The sequence below is a fragment of the Anomaloglossus baeobatrachus genome, chromosome 5, assembly GCF_048569485.1.
Source record: "Anomaloglossus baeobatrachus isolate aAnoBae1 chromosome 5, aAnoBae1.hap1, whole genome shotgun sequence".
Taxonomy (NCBI): Eukaryota; Metazoa; Chordata; class Amphibia; order Anura; family Aromobatidae; genus Anomaloglossus; species Anomaloglossus baeobatrachus.
In genome coordinates, this window is record NC_134357.1 from 440,757,326 (window position 1) to 440,779,132 (window position 21,807).

Below are 21,807 nucleotides of genomic sequence, written 5' to 3' on the forward strand. Positions count from 1 at the left end.
CTTTATAAAAAGTATTTCTAAAGATTGTTTCTTATATGCTATTGAGGCCCACAACTTGTCTCAAGGGTGTGAGTTCCCTTGGCTAGTTGGCCCACATAGCATGTTAGTATGCCCACAGGGGCGTGATAATGTGACGCCCTGGGCAAGCCAGGGGTCACAGGTCATGCACCAACACACCCTACATCACAGTTAGGAACACCTAAGCTAAACTAAAATCCTTGTTGCCTTCCTCCAGGGGCTGATGTTCACACCAGGGGGTGGGCCAGGCGGTTGGCTCCGCCCACCGAGGAGTTCACAGCCCTGGAGGCGGGAAGAACCAGGCAGATAGAGAAAGGAGGAGGAAGTGGAAGGAGTCAGCTCAGGGGGAGCTTGAGTGAGGAGCTAAGTGGAAGAGTAAACAAGTAGTAAAGTGAAGGAAGTAAAGTGGTAAAGGAGGAAAGCAAGAGTGGTGACAGGAAAGAAAGAGAGTGGAAAGCCTGAAGTGGGTCCAGCTGTGTGCAGGACCGGGTCAGCAAGGTCAGCAACGACGGTGACTGTCCAGAGGGGTGACTGTTCGGGAGTTCCTGGAAGGACCGCGGACGGGTAGTGACCCGGCGGTCTGGAGCAGCGTGCAAAGGACAGTCAGCACCAGGGCAGGGGCCTCTCGGACCCCGGCAAGGCTAGGAGTCGCCATAATTTGCCGAATCCGTCAGTGAAGGGGACGTCGATCCCCCAACAACCAAGTCCCGATTGAAGGCAACAGTCCAACCATTAAGGAGGAACACCGCCACCACCAAGGCACCAGTTCCTCAGGGCCAGCGTCTGCGGGCAAAGTAGAGCTCCTCCAGGCCAGCTTGAAGCCGGGGAGCGGGTTACCGGTGGGAACCCATCGCTACCAACTTAGAAACATCAGGTGCAGGTCAGAGGGACATCACCGTTACCTACTGGGAGAGCAAGTGCAGCCGTCTGTGGGAACCGTCTTTCCAGCCGTGTGGTTTACCGTAAAACTGTGTCAACGTCTCAGGCTGAGTGAGTACCACAGTGCCGCAAGGCACAGCGCTGCCCCCGCGTCCCTGCGCCCACCAGGCCCTGCATCTCCCATCTCATCACCGGGCCCCGGGATCACCAACCCCTACCCACGGAGGGGCAACGCAACACCTGGCTGCTCCGCATCACCATCCCCGGGATCCCCATATTGAGCAGCGGTGGTGAAATCACCACAACCGTGGGTGGCGTCATGGACAATAAACTATCCCCACACCCAACAACCCCCCTTTCACTCACGGGCAAGGAGTGCCGCTCGAGAACCCCCGGGATCCGGCCCACAGCTCGAGCCACCACTGAGCAGCAGCCGCCGGACCTGAGCAGAAGGGGTGAGCGTAGTGTGCTGACACCCTCCTCCCCGCCCGCGACAATAACATGTTAATTAATGAATGCGCAGCGAAGCCGCACATACTTCACTCTTGATGGATGGATGGATGGATGGATGCGCACTGGGCATGATCCGGAGTCCCCGGGACTTCCAATCATGCCTACTAAACTGATGTGGGGTGTAAGTTTCCAGGCTTTAGTGAGGTATGGTGCACATGACCGGGATCATGCCCAGTGTGCATCCATCCTCCGCCAGCCGCCATCAAGAGTGAGGTATGTGCGGCGAAGCTTCGCATTCATTAGCATGTTAGTACGCCCACAGGGGCATGCTAACATGCTAAGGGGGCCGACTAGCCAAGGGAACTCACGCCCTTGTGACTAGTCATGGGCCTCATTAGCGTATAAGGAACGATCTTTAGAAATATTGTTTCTGAAGGTCTGTTTAATTATGCTAGTCTATACAGGGATTACTAGGCAGGGATTAGCAATATGCACCCAGAACTGCCCGTAGACGTAGTGCATATTGCACCTGCGCAACTACAAATCATTTGGTGTCTAAATGATACTGATAAAGGGTTAGACCAAGTCTACTGCACCTACGGTACAAATCTAGCCCTGGAGTTGCGGAGCCATTGAAGACAACAAACTGCCTACATGTCTATATATCCTATAGACTTCATCAAAGTTGAATACCAGCTGGAAGCTTGTTCATCTGTGTGAAAGGAGAGAAAAAACAGGATAGATAGATAGATAGATAGATAGAGGGATAGATAGATAGAGAGATAGATTGAGGGATAGATAGATAGATGGATAGATAGAGAGATAGATAGATAGAGAGATAGATAGAGATATAGATAGATAGATAGATAGATAGATAGATAGATAGATAGATAGATAGATAGATAGAGGGATAGATAGATAGAGATATAGATAGATAGATAGATAGATAGATGATAGATAGATAGATAGATAGATAGAGGGATAGATAGATAGAGAGATAGATTGAGGGATAGATAGATAGATGGATAGATAGAGGGATAGATAGATAGAGAGATAGATAGAGATATAGATAGATAGATAGATAGATAGAGGGATAGATAGATAGAGGGATAGATAGATAGAGATATAGATAGATAGATAGATAGATAGATAGATATAGATATAGATAGATAGATAGATAGATAGATAGATGGATAAATAGATAGATTGAGGGATAGATAGATAGATAGATAGATAGATAGATAGAGGGATAGATAGATAGAGAGATAGATTGAGGGATAGATAGATAGATGGATAGATAGAGGGATAGATAGATAGAGAGATAGATAGAGATATAGATAGATAGATAGATAGATAGATAGATAGATAGAGGGATAGATAGATAGAGATATAGATAGATAGATAGATAGATAGATAGATAGATAGATAGAGATATAGATAGATAGATAGATGGATAAATAGATAGATTGAGGGATAGATAGATAGATAGATAGATAGATAGATAGATAGATAGATAGACACAGTTTTAGAATCCATCATGGAGCTCAGCTTCGTTTTCAATTGGATGCAAGAACTCATAGAGCAATCAATTGGTATTCCAGCTTTGTTCTAGTCTATGCAATCAAGTAGGCTGTCTGTGGGCTGCCGTGGGTCACTGGCTCTGAAGATGTAGCAGAGCTGAGAGCTCACAATGTCCTTTTACTAGTCGCTTACCTTGTTTTGCATGTATTGCTGTTCTCTATATCAGACAGACATTCTATTCTGATAAATTTCTTTATATATCAAGTTTTTTAGATACACAGCATCAAGTTTTCCAGGATCAGTATATTGATGACTTACCAGTAGGACGGGCCATGAATATCATGTTGCTGGGTGTCCAACCACCGGCGGCCACAGACAAAAAAGGGCCCCTGGGCATGATCAATATAAGGGCCCTTTTTAGTTGTCCAACAAGTTATCAAAATGCACAATTTTGCCTTCTTTGGAGGTAGAAAATGTTCCCCATACCTCATGTGCACAGCTTGGCCGAATGATATGTCCACCACTGCACAGTAGTTGTGGTGCGCTGCAGCCTCATCAGTGTTTACTCTCCACTTCACTCCATCTACCTGCATACGTTTTCCTTGTACTGGAGGTGTAGACTATTGCAGCGATGTACAAAGCACTTTGGAGTGACAACACTGTAACCAGCACAACCTCAACTAAATGAACTGGTGCAGGAAAATGGAGAGATGCGATCATTGTGAAGGCTCCAGCACTACCACCTAATGACAGTGTAGCATCCTCTATTGGCAAGCCATCAGTATTCCAGTCTTGGAAAACCACTTTAAAGGGGTTGTCACATGAAAAAAAGTACATTTTAATCAATAAATCTTGGTTTTACAATTGGATGTGTTAAAAAATATTCCTGAGCTGAAATAACCTAAATTTGTCCCTACTATGTACTGTGTAATGGCTGTGTCTGACAGTACATGAAAATGGTCTGATAAGACAACATCTCCTGAGCAGGGGTGAATATAAAAGAGTATTTCATTCCATGATTAAGACCTTCACTGGTCGAAACATGTAGGAATTTTCCTTTTTTCTCCAGAGCACCCAACTAAGATAGTGAGCCAGGCTTGTTTTTTCTATAGTACATAGCAGGGGCACATTTATAAAATTATCTCAGCACAGGAAAAAAAAACTTCCAATTTTGGAACTTTTTATTATTCCAAGATCTATTGAATAAATGTACTTAGTGGAAAAACATCTTTAATAATAAAGTTCTTGCTGCCACCACTAGAGGGAGATAAATTTTAGTATTAACCCCTTTACGACCAAGGGCATACCGGTACGTCCTTGGTAGTATAGCGATTATCACCGCCGGCTGCTGCGATGAGCAGGCGGTGATCCCTGCACATGTCTCCTGATTTGAACAGCAGACATGTGTATCTAACAGGCGCTGGTGAATCCATGATCCACCCGCTACTGCTTGCCACTTTAGATTCCGTTGTCAAAATATGACAGCGCAATTTAAATGGCTGCGGCAGGGATCGCAAATCCACCTTCTATTGATTGAATTGGAGGCAGATGTGCAGTACCCGGCTGTGGCCGCTATTAGAAGACGGAACAGCTCCGGAACTGAGCATTTCCGGCCATAGGCTGACGCCGCCAGCATGAGCAACAGATGATTGGCGGGGTTGCGGGGTGTCAGACCCCGGCCAATCAGACATTGAGGATCTATCCTATAGGGATAAGTCATCAGTGTTTAAATAGTGTGTATTCTCTTTAAGTTCAATGTTTTAACTGAATGCAATAAGTCCCCGCTTCTGGCCGGGGTAGGCAGCCATAATGGTGCTATATCTGTGCAGGTTTTTTGGACATCTGAATTAAAAAAATAGATATCTGACCCCCCTAAAGGGATGTGTTAGGAAATTATTCTTCACTAAATGTTCATTTTTGAAACATCAAAGTGAAAAAATATGGTCAGTCACAAACTTTTATACTAGTACTGGCCCTTTATGTATAATACAGTATTTAGAAATTATATTGTGTGATGTTCTTTGGATGGAAAACTACAGTTTATAGATCACAAAGTGCATGCTGGGAAAGAGAAGTTACTAATGTAATTGAATTTGCATCATGTAATTACAACTAAACTGGTAACATTGCAGAATGATTGCAGACTGCTCAAACTGGGATTTAAAGGGATTCTATGAGATTAGAAAAACATGGCTGCTTTCTGCTAGAAACCGCATCACACTGTCCGCAGACTCTACAGCAGCACCAATCATTTCAACAGTGCCAAGCTGTAGTATCAGGCACAACCTATGGACCAATGTGGAGCTGTTTCTGGAAGAAAACATCTATGATTTTCTAATCTCTTACATTACTTTCAAATTGCTTGACTGTTGCATGCTTCATGCTTGGGCAAGAGAAACTTCAAGGGGCAGGCAACGTCCATGGCTGTAGAGGGCGTACTTTATGGGAATTCTGCAATTATGATGGTCATACACAAACATTCTATGGATTTCTAAGGCTACTTTCACACTTGCGTTGAACGACATTCGTTGCATTGCGTTGTGTGACGGATGCATTGCATATAGTGGCACAATGGATCCTATAGATCATACAAAATAACGCAATCCGTTATAGGTTTTTTTCCTTGACTTTACACATCTGGGCATGCGCAGTTGTGTAAAGACGAATGTGTTAACGGAATTCGTCAAATGACGTATTCTAACAGAATCCGCCACCATAGGCGTCCATTATAAAAACAACGGACGCCAACGGATTTGTGCAGGTTGCGTTTTTTTTACACTCCGCCAAGCGCAGAAAAACGCTACATGCAGCATTCCTTCTGCCCGATGGTTACTGACGGTCAGTGACAAAATAACTGATGCGCCGCGGGGCAGATGCAACACAAGACCATCCATTGTTATCCGTAGCTATTAGAAGTCTATGAGGAATAAAACGTTTTCCTACAACAGTTACCGTAATTCCTCAAGGCTGCGGATAGCAACGGAAGCCGTACAACGCAAGTATGAAAGTAGCCTAATACGGTAGTTTGAGGAAAGGAGTAAAACCAGAAGTAAAAACCACATGGCCACATTCCAGTTCTGCAGCCTATGGTGGTGTCACAAACTTGCATGATCTACTCCTACATCAAAGCTATAGAATTTGATGGGCATGGTGAGAGGCTGAGACCCTTGAACTTCAAGGACATTGTAGTGCCGTGTATATAACCTTTTAGAGAACATTTCATGGTCCTTCAGCAGTTTTGGGGCACACTCCTGCATCCTTTATAGTGTAGTGAGGTTATCTTCACCTCACTTGTGTAGGAGGTTTTCTTCACCTCACTTGTTTAGGAGGTTTTCTTCACCTCACTTGTGTAAGAGGTTCTCTTCACCTCACTTGTGTAGGAGGTTTTCTTCACCTCACTTGTGTAGGAGGTTTTCTTCACCTCACTTATGGTTTATATGATTATAGTACATCTTGTGACAAGAGTATTGTACAACTGGACAGTGTTTGTTCCCCACTCCTTTAGTGGTGCTTAATTCAGAGAGATGACCTTTCTCTGGGGGCCAGTATTGGCCAACTTCATACTATAAAGATGTCTCGATAGCAGGATGCCCCCCGTTTCCAGGTCTTACTTCTCAATTCCATACCCACCCCTATCCATGGATCTTTTAAACCACCCGAATGTACATTTGGTCACCCGAGGTGCATCTGAAGACAGAAATCCCACTGACATACACAAGAATACTGCCTCAAGGGCAGATTTTCAGGAGGTTATGGGAGGTCTCAGCAATGCCCAGAAGATTTTGCAAGTTGACAAGAAGTGTTTCCCTTTTTACATTAGAGATGAAGAGTTGGGAAGTTCGGTCAATGTTAATGTTCAGTTCAGGAGGATATACTATGGCGTAGTGATGTCTAACCTGCAGCTGTTTAGTCATTGTGAAGTTACAACAACCAACATATTGTTAGGTGTAATATCTGACAAGCCACAGGTGGAATACCATTGCTTTAGGCCTCAAACAGCCGTCATGTATAGCCGTCTATCCATGTTTTGCCACGAGACAATATGTACACAGAGTCTATGAGATTGTTCACATGTTCATGTTTGTTCATGGACCACGTGTGTGTGTGCAAAAACATGGAGACGTCTGTTTTTTTCCAGCAGCACAAATAATAAAGTACCAATACAAGTCAAAAGGACCATGAAAAACACGTACAGCACACGGATGGCATCCATGTGCGATCCATGTGCTGTCTGTACTTAAAGGGATTGCCCACTAATTTTAGATTCATGACCCGTCAACTGATAGTGGCTGCGGCCTGGTACTGCACATCTGCCTTCCATTCAAATCAATAGAAGGCTGATATGTGTCCGTCACTATCAGAAGATGGGGCAGCTCCGAAACTGAGCATTTACAGCCGCCTGCTGCTGGCGGTGGCACCGAGAACAGCTTATCAGCGCGGGTGTCGGATCCCGGCTGATCAGACATTGAGGAACTATCCTGAGGATAAGGCCATCAATTAGTGGATAACTCTTTAAGATTGCAAAAGTTTAGGAGAAGTTTTGTACTTTATTGTACCACTGTGGCTGGTAATGTCTCTCACCTCTATGGCTAGTTTCACACTTGCGTTGGGCGAAATCCGCTGGGTCCGTTGCTGCGTCGTTTTGACACATCCGTTATTTTTGTGGTGTCAACGGATGCAACGGATCCGTTATTTCGCAGTATTCCGTTAGCTGATTCCTGTGAAATAACGGACCGTTGCATCCGTTTGGCATCCGTTAGGCGTCCGTCTAACGGAATCCGTCGGCTCTGTTTTTTTTTCTTTTTTCATTTTTTTTTTCATTCTGGGCATGCTCAGTAGAAATTAGTGGAATCCAGCAGCGGATTCCGTTGTTAAGCACTTAGCACCGGAATCCGCTACCATAGGAACCATTATAAATTTTAACGGAACCAACGGAATCCGTTGGTTGGCGTCATTTTGACGCAAGCATTTAACGTTACATTCTGCATTGCTTCCGCTCGGCGGAAGCAACGGAGCGTCGGCCAACAGAAGCAACGCAGGTACTTTTGGCACAATCCGTCATCAATGCAAGTCTATGGGAAACAGCGGAATCCGTTAACGGATTCCGCTGTTTCCCAAGACAGCGGATTGCGCCAAAAAAAAAAAAACAACGCAAGTGTGAAAGTACCCTATGACAATGATGGCACTGACTGAAGAAATTCCAGTTGGGTTAATATATTTTTCTCAGTAATCTATATAAATTATAATTTATATAGATTACTGAGAAAAATATATAAACCCAACTGGAATTCTTTCAGTCAGTGCCATTTTTATTAATTAGTATTATTAAATTATTATTAAATTGGACATTTCCCCTTTAAGGAAACTTTGCAGTGAAATATTTTATAATAACAGTAGAAACATTGTTGCCAGAAGACAAGTAAGGCCAGGAAAGATACATTGTTTGGAGTGCAGCTAATGTTATGGGGAGGAGGAAAGTTGTAACAGCACCCAAAAGAGCAGGACTATCCTCAGTGTTCTCAGTGGACGTCTGGCTGTCTGTCCAAAAAGTACCGGTGCGAGGTCAGAGCAGTGGCATCTCTGGGGTCTCCTATTCTGCCAAATCTGATTTCTTCCAGACAGCTACAATATGCTGAAAGAATACGGGGAGAATAGCGAGGGAGACAGTCGTAGGCCCCTTCAGAGCATTTCCGGACAACGCCAAGAAATCCTTGTGGATTGTAGTTAAAGTTGTGTAACTGGAAATATTCTATTCAGCCATATCTCCCACTTATAGCTCTATATTCACTGCTACAAAAATATTATACTATTAGCTCAGCTTTCCTGGTATCCAGAATGGCAGAAACATTATAATCAAGTGTCATTGCATTGAAAAATCAAGGTCAGACAGGGGTCTGAAAAAGCTGCATGATTGCCTCTGTAGGAGCTATATTTCCTAGATATTATACTTTAAAAGTGATGACATTAATGGCCACTCTATAGAAAAGGCTTTCTGGTTGATCAGTGGGAGTCGGACCTCCAGGCACCAGCACCGTTGATGTGCCAAGTGAAAGAGCTAAATAAATGCCACAACGTCATGGTTTTCAGGGCACAGGGTTCATGTAAGGGATTGTGAATGGTCCCGGTCCTGGAGCTCTGTCCCAGTTGGAGTGAACTGCAGTACTAGGCACAGCCACAATCTGTGATTGTCAGGGGCCACGTGATGGACCCCACAAATTAAACACTCATGTCCTGTCCTCCTATCAATGTGCAAGTTTTGGAGAAGCCCTTTAAAAAGTGAAAAATACCACTCCGAACAATACACAACACCAAAACTTACCATGTATAACATTTTTAACATCTTGACACTTCAATTGTTTATACTAATAATTAAAAAAAACAGGTAAAATAAGAATTCAGCTTTCACTCCACCTTCAGACTACAGAGTGCAGCTCTAAAGTTCAATATAGGATGTATCTCAGGATCAGTAATGTAATATTTATACACAGTGACTCCACCAGCAGAACAGTGAGTGCAGCTCTGGAGTATAATACAGGATGTAACTCAGGATCAGTACAGGATAAGTAATGTAATGTATGTACACAGTGACTCCACCACAGAATAGTGAGTACAGTTGGTACTGTGGGGACCCGGCAGTGACCTCCGGAGAACTCAGTGACGTCATCGCTTCTCACACCTGGGTTCCCCGCAGCTGTCAGTGTTTACCGGAGGCAGTAGTGAGCCGTCACATTTTTCATCACTGCAGACTCTGGATGTAACAGAGTCAGGATCATCGTGTGACGTCGTGTGGATTATATCGGACCTGCAGGGGTGTTTTTTTGGTTAATAAAGGGGTGAAAGAGGGTGTGTGTGTATTTTATTTCAAATAAAAGATTTTTCAGTGTTTGTGTGTTTATTTGTTTTGACTTATAGATTACTAATGGGGGTCTCAAAGACGCCAACCCATTTCTAAATTAGGGCTTGATGACAGCTGTTATTTTTGATAAAACACAGCTGCCATCAACCTCATATATTACCCTGATTGTCACCACACCAGAGAAATCTGGAAAAGCAGAGTAAAGTGCCAGAATTGGCGCATCTTATGGATTGCTCCAATTCTGGTGTGGCTGCAGGCTAGTATTTGTTAGGTTGGGAGGGGCCAATAACCATGGCCCTTCCCACTCTGATAATACTAACCCCACCTAGCTTCATCGTGGCTGGTTAGGGAGTCCCTACATCATGTTTTAAATTATTTACATAATTTAAAACAACGGCGTTGGATTGCCTCCATTTTGCTCATCTCTATACATAGCAGAAATCATACAGCCAGTGTCTGATACTTTCTGCCTGTGGATCGGGCATCATGTTTCAGCTGCCAGGTTCCCTTTAACAGTGTCTATGTTACATTGTGTTAGTGTTTGGTAAGCTGCACGGCTTGCTGAAAATTTGCCCTGAGGTACAAACCTCCTTTAAGACAGTGACTACCCCCAAAAAAATAGTTAAACTTAATTAGTTCTTGACAGTCCCGTCATGTTCTTGACTCAGTCTTGACACGTCGTCTTGAGAAGATAAACAGCACAGACCATAAATATTGTATGAACAGTTGCTGTGATTTGATAAAGGAGCCCGAGATCTCAGACAGATTATTTTACATTTTGATGGGAAATTTAATACTTTCAACAACATCTCATCAAAGCGCATTACTTCTCCACCAGACACTGACACTGATGAGCAGAGGATGCGCCGTGCATGAAAGGAGCCATCCTATTGGCCACAAGGGATGAAAGAATCTTATCCTTTGTAATTAAGGAGATCAAGAAATAAAGTTACAAATTTCTATAAACGGGAATGTAACAAGTTTAGAACATCTTAGGTTGTCCAACCCACTAGATGCAGACATGATGCAGGAGAAAGACAGTGGAGAAGGGGCTCCTTGGGAAATCACTTCACCGTCCCCACCCTTGAAGAGCTGGTTACGGATAAGAGCCCCTCCTTTCTCTTATGTGAGATCAGTATGAATCCTGGGCTGCTGCATGTCTATTTGCTGGAATTATTTGTGGGGAAAATCTGTAAAGATTCATAAAATCAATTAAGGGTATACACAACAAGTCAATAGTTGTCAACATTTGTGATGAATTCCTGTCAAGGAGACGCTAGAGTTGTATAAAACCACTCCTAACCATGACAAAGTACCCCCATAAACAGTACTGGCATTTATATTTCATTTAGATTTCAGTAGTACCCCTATAAACAGTGTCTACCCCATAAACAGTGAACTCATGAACAGTATAAGAATAGAATGATCTTGTGAAAAGTTCAGATATAGAGTGATCCTATAAGCAAATCAAGAATCCCCTCATGAACATTATCTTTCAAAAAGTGAACCCATAAATAGTCCTGGTATTGAGTGACCCCATCGATAGTATTGGCATAGCATGATCCCTCATATAGTGCTGTCATAGTGTTACCCATCAACTGTTCATGAGTGACCCGGTAAGCACATCCGTCACAGAATCACCTTGCAAAATGTCTCTTCAGGAAGGAAGGAGACAAACTCTAGTGCCACCTATTGAAAGTAGCAATCCTAAAAGTCAAAAGTGACTCTCCAACGAGCCTTGTCATATGACTTAGGATTTATGCCAGATCAGAACCTCAATTTGCAGACACGATTTTTCGGGGTGATTGCACCTTTTCAATGCAAAGTATGAGATCTGATCTGGCTGTATGAGAAGCTATAATGGGGTCTAAGGGGAAAACATTTCTCCTTGCAGAGACCTGACATACCAATCTGGCTGCCAGTGAGGTGTCTTATAGTTCCGTGTCTGCAAATTGAGGATCTGGTCTGACATAAATCCTAACTCATATGACAAGGCTCATTGGAGAGTCACTTTTGACTTTTAGGATTGCTACTTCCAATAGGTGGCAGTAGAGTTTGTCTCCTTCCTGCCTGAAGAGATATTTTGCAAGGTGATTCTGTGACGGATGTGCTTACCGGATTACCCATGAACAGTTGATGGGTAACACTATGACAGCACTATATGAGGGTTGCTGTTTCCAATAGGTGGCAGTAGAGTTTGTCTCCTTCCTCCCTGAAGAGACATTTGCATATTTCCCACAGGAGCATTGCAGCTATAGGACTCCTCACTGGCAGTCAGATTGGTTTGTCAGGGCTCCGCAAGGAGAAAAGTTTTCCCCTTAAACCCATTATAGCTTCTCATAAGCCAGATCAGATCTCATACTTTGCACTGACAAGGGGCACTCACCCCAAAACACCATGTCTGCAAATTGAGGATCTGATCTGGTATAAATCCTAAGTCATACAACAAGACTTGTTGGAGAGTCACTTTTAACTTTTAGGATTGCCACTTGCAATATTTGGCACTAGAGTTTGTCTCCTTCCTCCTTGAAGATACATTTTGCATATTTCACAGAGGAGCATTGCAGCTATAAGACACCTCACTGGCAGCCTGATTGGTTTGTCAGGTCTCCGCAAGAAGAAATGTTTTTCACCTTGTTCCCATGACTGGTACAAGGTGACTCCATAAGTCAGCTATCATAAAGTGCCTCATTGGGTTTAGAGTGATTAATAAATCTGGAGTACCCTCATGAAGTATCTGTCATAGAGTGACCGCATAAATAATACTGGCACGTACTGTCCCTTTAAGTAGCATCTGTCCGAGTGATCCAATAAATAATGTTGATAGTTGCTCTCCCCCACCCTCTCTACTAATTAATCTTTACTTCTCTATGTTTTATGTTTTAGTCATGGGGCCTAAGGTGACACGTTTCTCCTTGTGGCCAAGCCAGCCTAAGGAGATTTATAGGTTATGTGATGCTCTCCTGGGAATATAAATAGAAAAATAGGCCCTTCAGAGAGGAACGGGACAGGAACTCTAGTGACAATCAATATCAAGCCTTTAATGAGCTTTGCCACATGACTTAGGCGGGCTTTGCACGTTGCAACATCGGTAACAATGTGTTACCGATGCTGCAGCGATAGTCCCGCCCCCGTCGCACGTTCGATATATAGTGAAAGCTGCCGTAGCGATTATTATCGCTACGGCAGCTTTACACGCACATACCTGCCGTGCGACGTCCCTCTGGCCGGCGACCCGCCTCCTTCCTTAGGGGGCGGGTCGTGCGGCGTCACAGTGACGTCACACGGCAGGCGGCCAATTGAAGTGGAGGGGCGGAGATGAGCAGGATGTAAACATCCCGCCCACCTCCGTCCTTCTCATTGCAGCCGGGAGGCAGGTAAGGTGAAGTTCCTCGCTCCTGCGGCTTCACACACAGCGATGTGTGCTGCCGCAGGAGCGAGGAACTACATCGTACCTGTCGCTCCCCCGGCATTATGGAAATGTCGGAGGCTGCAGCGATGATACGATGACGACGATTTTGCGCTCGTTCATCGTATCATCTAGGATTTACACACTACGACATCGCAAGTGACGCCGGATGTGCGTCACTTTCGATTTGACCCCACCGACATCGCACCTGCGATGTCGTAGTGTGCAAAGCCCGCCTTAGCCAAATCAGATCTCTTGCTTTGCACTGAGAAGGGGCAAACACCCCGAAACAATTGTCTGCAAATCTAGTGTCTGGCTTGGCTTTTTATCCTAAAGCGGGCTGTACATGCTACAACATCGCTCAAGTGATCTCGTTGGGGTCACAGATTTGGTGACGCTTTAGCGATGCCGTTGCGTGTGACACCTATGAGCGATTTTGCATCGCCGCAAAAACGTGCAAAATCGCTCATCGGTGACATGGGGGTCCATTCTCAAATATCATTACTACAGCAGTAACGAAGTTGTTCCTCGTTCCTGCGGCAGCACACATCGCTCCGTGTGACACCGCAGGAACGAGGAACCTCACCTTAGCTGCGTCCTGGCCACAATGCGGAAGGAAGGAGGTGGGCGGGATGTTACGTCCCGCTCATCTCCGCCCCTCCGCTTCTATTGGGCGGCGGTTCAGTGACACTGCTGTGACGTTGCTGTGACGCTGAACGAACCACCCACTTAGAAAGGAGGCGGTTCGCCGGTCACTGCGACGTCGCAGGTAAGGTAAGTCCTTGTGACGGGTCCAGGCGATGTTGTGCGACACGGGCAGCGATTGGCCCGTGTCGCACAACCGATGGGGGCGGGTACGCACGCTGGCGATATCGGTACCGATATCGTAGTGTGTAAAGCGGCCTTAAGTCATGTGGCAAGCCAATATCGACTAATAGGCTTGTTAACCCAATAGGTGGTGCTTGAATTCCAGTCATCTTCCTCTTTGAGGAGGATATTTGCATATATGGATTAGTCTGCTTTCTGACAATCCAGAAATGTTGGCATTTATAGGCAGATGGATGCTAGACTCCCTGACATTTAACTGAGCTATAAGAGGATGACCAACTTGGAAGATTTGTGCACCCGGCGTGAAACACATAAAGGATACTGAGTCTCAGTGCCACATCCCCGAGGAATATACAACAGATTTATAGATCAGGGCAACTCAACAGCATTGCAAAACTGAGGCACTACATTACTTGTCTCGTTAATATGCTAATACACTGCGTGCTTAACGAGCTCTGACTTTATAGTGCACAGGGACAGGAAGACAGAGATATTTATTTTCCTCTGCCAGAAAAGTCTGCAATATCCACTCGGATCACGCTGTGAGATTGAGCGCTGCTGTTCTCAAATGCTAACCCAACTGTATACAGATCTAGAAGAGCTGAACCTATTGTCAGATGAAGTCGATCTGAGTTTGTTACACATAGTGCATTGTGATACACAACAGTAGTCTGCTGCACAGAGCATAAGTTCATGCTTCAGAGCTGCTCTTCCTGAAGGTTGTAACTGCAGTCAGCCCCATGTAGGATGTTAAAGGGAATCTGCCACCAGATTTTTGCTACCTAATCTGAGAGCAGCATAACATAGGGGAAGAGATCCTGATTCCAGTGATATGTTACTTACTGGGCTGCTTAGTGTAGTTTTGATAAAGTCAATGTTTAATCAGCAGGAGATTATCATTAGAGGACTACTTGGTGTGCTGCCAGGTAGTCCAGCATATTCATAAGCTCTGCATAATCCCACCCCCACCACTGATTTGCAGCTTTCTATGTACATTTTACATGGACAAACAGCTACCATTCATTGTTGTGGGCGGGGATTTAAAGCTCCACATTCAAGAAACTACTAAATCTACAGCAGAGAAAACATTGATTTTATTAAAATGACAGCAAACAGCCCAATAAGTGATCAAAAGAAAAGAAAGCTAGGCACTGCAAGCCCAGGTGTGTACTCACTGATCTGTGGTTTTCCCGTGGAACACGGACCTCCAACCGATCTCCGTGGTGCTCTGCCAACAGGTGAGAATCCAAAAAGAGCTTCAAAAAAGAAGGAATGGCGGCAACTCACTGGTAGATATGAAATGGCAAATTTATTGCCGAATCGGACCTGTGGAAGCACCTGTGTGGTGCGAAACGTCCGGCGCTCCTGCACTCCCTCCCTCCCCGTGTTTGTTGTAACTATGCCGCAGTTTGTGCAATAAATTTGCCATTTCATATCTACCAGTGAGTTGCCGCCATTCCTTCTTTTTTGAAGCCCAATAAGTGACACATCACTGGAATCAGGATCTCTGCCCCTATGTTATCCTGCTCTCAGATGAGGTAGCAAAAATCTGGTGACAGATTCCCTTTAAGGAGAATAATCTATGGTCACTCACATGCACACAAGTATAGACACTTCTCAACCCACCCCCCATTCCCCTAGATGACGCGCTGGAGTTAGAAGCGTTCTACATGACAGCCCGCAATAATCATGTGAGCTAGCAATGCAAATATCTCGTTTTATGGATTCCTACAGTTAGGTCCAGAAATATTTGGACAGTGACACAATTTTCGCGAGTTGGGCTCTGCATGCCACCACATTGGATTTGAAATGAAACCTCTACAACAGAATTCAAGTGCAGATTGTAACGTTTAATTTGAAGGTTTGAACAAAAATATCTGATAGAAATTGTAGGAATTGTACACATTTCTTTACAAACACTCCACATTTTAGGAGGTCAAAAGTAATTGGACAAATAAACCAAACCCAAACAAAATATTTTTATTTTCAATATTTTGTTGCGAATCCTTTAGAGGCAATCACTGCCTTAAGTCTGGAACCCATGGACATCACCAAACGCTGGGTTTCCTTCTTCTTAATGCTTTGCCAGGCCTTTACAGCCGCAGCCTTCAGGTCTTGCTTGTTTGTGGGTCTTTCCGTCTTAAGTCTGGATTTGAGCAAGTGAAATGCATGCTCAATTGGGTTAAGATCTGGTGATTGACTTGGCCATTGCAGAATGTTCCACTTTTTTGCACTCATGAACTCCTGGGTAGCTTTGGCTGTATGCTTGGGGTCATTGTCCATCTGTACTATGAAGCACCGTCCGATCAACTTTGCGGCATTTGGCTGAATCTGGGCTGAAAGTATATCCCTGTACACTTCAGAATTCATCCGGCTACTCTTGTCTGCTGTTATGTCATCAATAAACACAAGTGACCCAGTGCCATTGAAAGCCATGCATGCCCATGCCATCACGTTGCCTCCACCATGTTTTACAGAGGATGTGGTGTGCCTTGGATCATGTGCCGTTCCCTTTCTTCTCTAAACTTTTTTCTTCCCATCATTCTGGTACAGGTTGATCTTTGTCTCATCTGTCCATAGAATACTTTTCCAGAACTGAGCTGGCTTCATGAGGTGTTTTTCAGCAAATTTAACTCTGGCCTGTCTATTTTTGGAATTGATGAATGGTTTCCATCTAGATGTGAACCCTTTGTATTTACTTTCATGGAGTCTTCTCTTTACTGTTGACTTAGAGACAGATACACCTACTTCACTGAGAGTGTTCTGGACTTCAGTTGATGTTGTGAACGGGTTCTTCTTCACCAAACAAAGTATGCGGCGATCATCCACCACTGTTGTCATCCGTGGACGCCCAGGCCTTTTTGAGTTCCCAAGCTCACCACTCAATTCCTTTTTTCTCAGAATGTACCCGACTGTTGATTTTTGCTACTCCAAGCATGTCTGCTATCTCTCTGATGGATTTTTTCTTTTTTTTCAGCCTCAGGATGTTCTGCTTCACCTCAATTGCGAGTTCCTTAGACCGCATGTTGTCTGGTCACAGCAACAGCTTCCAAATGCAAAACCACACACCTGTAATCAACCCCAGACCTTTTAACTACTTCATTGATTACAGGTTAATGAGGGAGACGCCTTCAGAGTTAATTGCAGCCCTTAGTCCCTTGTCCAATTACTTTTGCTCCCTTGAAAAAGAGGAGGCTATGCATTACAGAGCTATGATTCCTAAACCCTTTCTCCGATTTGGATGTGAAAACTCTCATATTGCAGCTGGGAGTGAGCACTTTCAGCCCATATTATATATATAATTGTATTTCTGAACATGTTTTTGTAAACAGCTAAAATAACAAAACTTGTTTCACTGTCCAAATATTTCTGGACCTAACTGTATTTATTTTAGTAGACGCAGAATAAAACCACCATAATATTAATACAAGATTGGTAATAGATGGGAATTTTAACTGTCGGGGTTTTTAATACGGCACTCTCTGGCACAGATCTATAAACATGGTAATGGGAAATTGCAGCTCTTGTCTCCTTTGCCATATATAATCCGTAAATGGATATCGGCCTGGTACCTTGTGGAACAAAAAATGTTAAGATTTGTATATTTTGTTTCAGCTAGTGTGCCGCCCCTGCAGCAGTCGAACTGCTCGGATCCGGGGTTCCTGTGGCTCGAGGGTCTTCGGACCCGGGGGCTTGCGGCCACTCAAATGTAAAGGGAGTATTTACAGGAGATAAATGTTCGTGACGCCACCTGCAGGTTGCGGTAAGGGGAGTACCGCCACTGCTGAAGGGAGGACCAGGGCAGATGGTGTGGGGGCGGCAAGGTGTCAGTCCCTCCGTAGGTAGGGAAGGGCCCAGATGGTGGGGGAAAGGAGGTTTAGTGATTGGGTGGCTCGGCCTTGGGAAAGCAGGATGCAGGGGTCAGGTTACTCACTGCTGTAGTCTTGGTGCTGGATTAGGTGGAATAAGCAGACACTCACACAGATGGTAAAACAAAATCTCTAGGCACCGCAGTCTCTACGGGGGGAGCTCATCCAGGTCCTGCTCCCACCAGTGTCACTTGGTAAGTCCGGAGCCCTGCCTCCGTGCACAAATTGATTGGCTGTTGTAGCCCCTCGGCTTGAAGCTTTTGGGGCCCCGCTACCCATGTGTTTGGCAGCTGTGCTCTTGATGGCTGGCACTTGGGATTTTAGTGGGTTGTGTACTTTGGAGAACCCTATCCGCCGCATTGTGCTGATGTCTTCAATCTCTGAGCTCTCGGGGAAAGTTCATAAAGAGATTATCCTCAACAGGTTAATTATCAAGGCGCCTGAAGCTTTTCCCTGATCTAGGGTCCAGTACCCCGCCGTGCTCGGTACCGGTCAGTTCTCTTGGGGTCTTGATGCCGTCAGTCCTCCTAGACTATGTCCGTCGCACCCTCTCAAATGTCACTGCCACCGGTTCCCAACTCCTTTGGTCCTGGACCACCGTCTGTGACCCAACCTGTCACGTCCCTGGGAGCTACAACTCCCCAGCTCCTCACTCTTTGAGGGCCAACTTTCAACAACCCTGTCTCCCCTCCCACCAGTCTGCCTGACCCTTAGGTGGGCGGCCCTGCTCCAACTTGACCAACCCACTGGTGTATCTGTACAGGTCATGGTGTGAGGTGTGGTTGGGATTTGTAGTGCGGATGTTAGTGACACCGTTGTTGGGAACCTGGAATCATGGGGGGTAGGCCCTGCACCCTGGGGGACGAGATGCAGTTCCCCATAGCACTCTGAAGCCTTCAGGGGCGCTACATTAGGTAAGCTATTTCTGTGACATACTGCATCCTACTGCCCTAATTTTAATCAGTGAATTTTCAGAAATGAGGGTGCTATTGCATTAGCGTCTATAATACAAGATTTGTTAACTGCAGTGGTGAAAAGTAGTACTGCAACAAAAATAATATTTCCTAGTAAATCTAATAGGTGATAAGTTAAAAAATACCAAAATATAATTTATTAAAAATTCAAGTCAGAAGTTCCTTATTTATAGGAATGAGTGGCAACCTATATGACCATTCTTCATTTCAAAAGATGGGCAAACTTGCTTTGGTTCCAACCAATATGGTTTATAGCCCCAAAAAAGAATGTCCTCTAGCTTTCCCTAAAACAGAAAACGTCCTACTGATCTTGGCAAGGAAGTATGGAAGTCCCTTAAGGAACCCTTCACAGGTCCATGTTTCCAGTACATGTGGTGTCCGTTTTCACACATACTGAAGACATGTTCCCACACATGCTCATTAAAATGTCTGTTAATCTTCACACCTCCATGTTTTCATGTGTCCATGTCAACCACATGTGTGTGTGTCCATGTAATCCACACAGAGACATGCACATTTTTTACTGGATGAAAAGGGTCAATGGAAGTCTATGGGTCCATGAAAAACACATACAGCACACAGATGGCATCCAATGAAATCGGTATGCCGTCCATGTGATACACACCAGAATTATATGCTTTCAAGAAATTCAACATTTTTATGTGTTAAATATGTTAGATAGATAATAGATAGATACAATTGATACCAGATGTTTACATACTCTATCTAAAAAGACACATCTTCAGGTTTTTCTCACTATGTGACATGAAATCAGAATAATCCTTTCCCATTTTAGGTCAGTTAGGAACCAAAATTATTGAATAATGAGAGATTTATTTGTCTGTGGAAGTGAAAGCGCACATAGGGTCTTACCAGGTATAAGGTTTTCTTTTTTTCAAATCCCATGTGAGTCATGGGAGTGCTGACTCACATTTGTAAATGTGGCACATCTTGGGAGTGTATATATTACTCCTGTTCTGTGGACGTTGCTATACTGTTCTTTTGTCCTGATGAAGAAGACGGATATATCTTTGAAACGCGTAGACCTACAGAAATGAAGAAAAAGGATTTCATCACATACTCCTGGATTCATGTGGTTTCTAGCGCAGAATTAAACCCGGATTCTTTTATCTATATTGTTAAGCTGGGTTTACACACTGAGACTTTCTAGCGATCCAACCTGCGATCTCAACCTAGCCGGGATCGCTACAAAGTCTCTGGTGAGCTGTCAAACAGGCAGACCTGGCCAACGACCTAACAGCGATCCGGATCTGCAGAGCGACTAGCTGGTCGTTGGGGACGTGTCAAAAAAGCAGGTGAACTTCACCCGACTTCATTTATTGCCGCACGGCTCTGTCTGTGTGCCGTGTAAATAAATAAATAATTAAAAAATCCGGCGTGCGGTCCCCCCCTATTTTAATACCAGCCAGATAAAGCCATACGGCTGCAGGCTGGTATTCTCAGGATGGGGAGCCCCACGTTATGGGGAGCCCCCCAGCCTAACAATATCAGCCAGCAGACGCCCAGAATTGCCGCATACATTAGATGCGACAGATCTGGGACTGTACCCGGCTCTTCCCGATTTGCCCTGGTCCGTTGGCAAATCGGGGTAATAAGGAGTTATTGGCAGCCCATAGCTGCCAATAAGTCCTAGATTAATCATGTCAGGCGTCTCCCCGAGACACCCTCCATGATTAATCTGTAAATTACAGTTAAAAAACACACACCCGAAAAATCCTTTATTAGAAACAAAAAACACAAACACATTCCCTCATTACCAATTTATTACCCACAACAAAGCCCTCCATGTCCGGCGTAATCCACGGTCCTCCAGCGTCGCATCCAGCTCTGCTGCATGCAGGTGACAGGAGCAGCAGAAGACACAGCCGCTCCTGTCACCTCCACACAGCTAATGAAGACAGCCGTGTGATCGGCTGAGCTGTCACTGAGGTTACCTGGATCCAGCGGTGGATCCAGCGGTGGATCCAGCGGTGGCCGCGGGTAACCTCAGTGACAGCTCAGCTGATCGCGTTACTCACCTCATTTGCTGGTGATTCCCCCCCCTCTCTCATACTCACCGATCCCCGATCACCGGCGCTGCACGGCGTTCACACTGCTCCGGCGGCTTTTCCTTTTTTGAAAAAGCCGGCCGCTTATTAAACAATCTCGTATTCCCTGCTTTCCCCGCCCACCGGCAAATGTGATTGGTTGCAGTGAGACACGCCCACACGCTGAGTGACAGCTGTGTCACTGCACCCAATCACAGCAGCCGGTGGGCGTGTCTATACTGTGCAGTAAAATAAATAAATAAATAATTAAAAAATCCGGCGTGCGGTCCCCCCTATTTTAATACCAGCCAGATGAAGCCATACAGCTGCAGGCTGGTATTCTCAGGATGGGGAGCCCCACGTTATGGGGAGCCCCCCAGCCTAACAATATCAGTCAGCAGCCGCCCAGAATTGCCGCATACGTTAGATGCGACAGTTCTGGGACTGTACCCGGCTCTTCCCGATTTGCCCTGGTGCGTTGGCAAATCGGGGTAATAAGGAGTTATTGGCAGCCCATAGCTGCCAATAAGTCCTAGATTAATCATGTCAGGCGTCTATGAGACACCCTCCATGATTAATCTGTAAGTGACAGTAAATAAACACACACACACCAGAAAAAATCCTTTATTAGAAATAAAAAACACAAACACATTCCCTCATTACCAATTTATTACCCACAACAAAGCCCTCCTTGTCCGGCGTAATCCACGGTCCTCCAGCGTCGCGTCCAGCTCTGCTGCATGCAGGTGACAGGAGCAGCAGAAGACACAGCCGCTCTGGTCACCTCCACGCAGCTAATGAAGGCAATAGCGCGATCAGCTGAGCTGTCACTGAGGTTACCTGGATCCAGCGGTGGATGCAGCGGTGGCCGCGGGTAACCTCAGCTGATCGCGCTACTCACCTCATTGTGGAGCTGACCGGAGCGGCGGTGAGTAGCGCGATCAGCTGAGCT

General features: G+C 45.0%; 1 protein-coding gene and 1 long non-coding RNA gene across 2 annotated transcripts in view; one reads left to right on the plus strand and one right to left on the minus strand.

Moving 5' to 3' along the window:
- The window catches only part of LOC142311740 (uncharacterized), a 441,604-nt gene that overhangs the window by 340,244 nt on the left and 79,553 nt on the right, over positions 1-21,807 (minus strand). The window contains exon 3 of the long non-coding RNA XR_012754292.1: positions 19,681-19,853. This is a non-coding gene — a long non-coding RNA (uncharacterized LOC142311740). The remainder of the gene's footprint in view (positions 1-19,680; positions 19,854-21,807) is intronic.
- The window catches only part of NTSR1 (neurotensin receptor 1), a 333,106-nt gene that overhangs the window by 260,749 nt on the left and 50,550 nt on the right, over positions 1-21,807 (plus strand). The gene's annotated exons all lie outside the window — the stretch shown is intronic.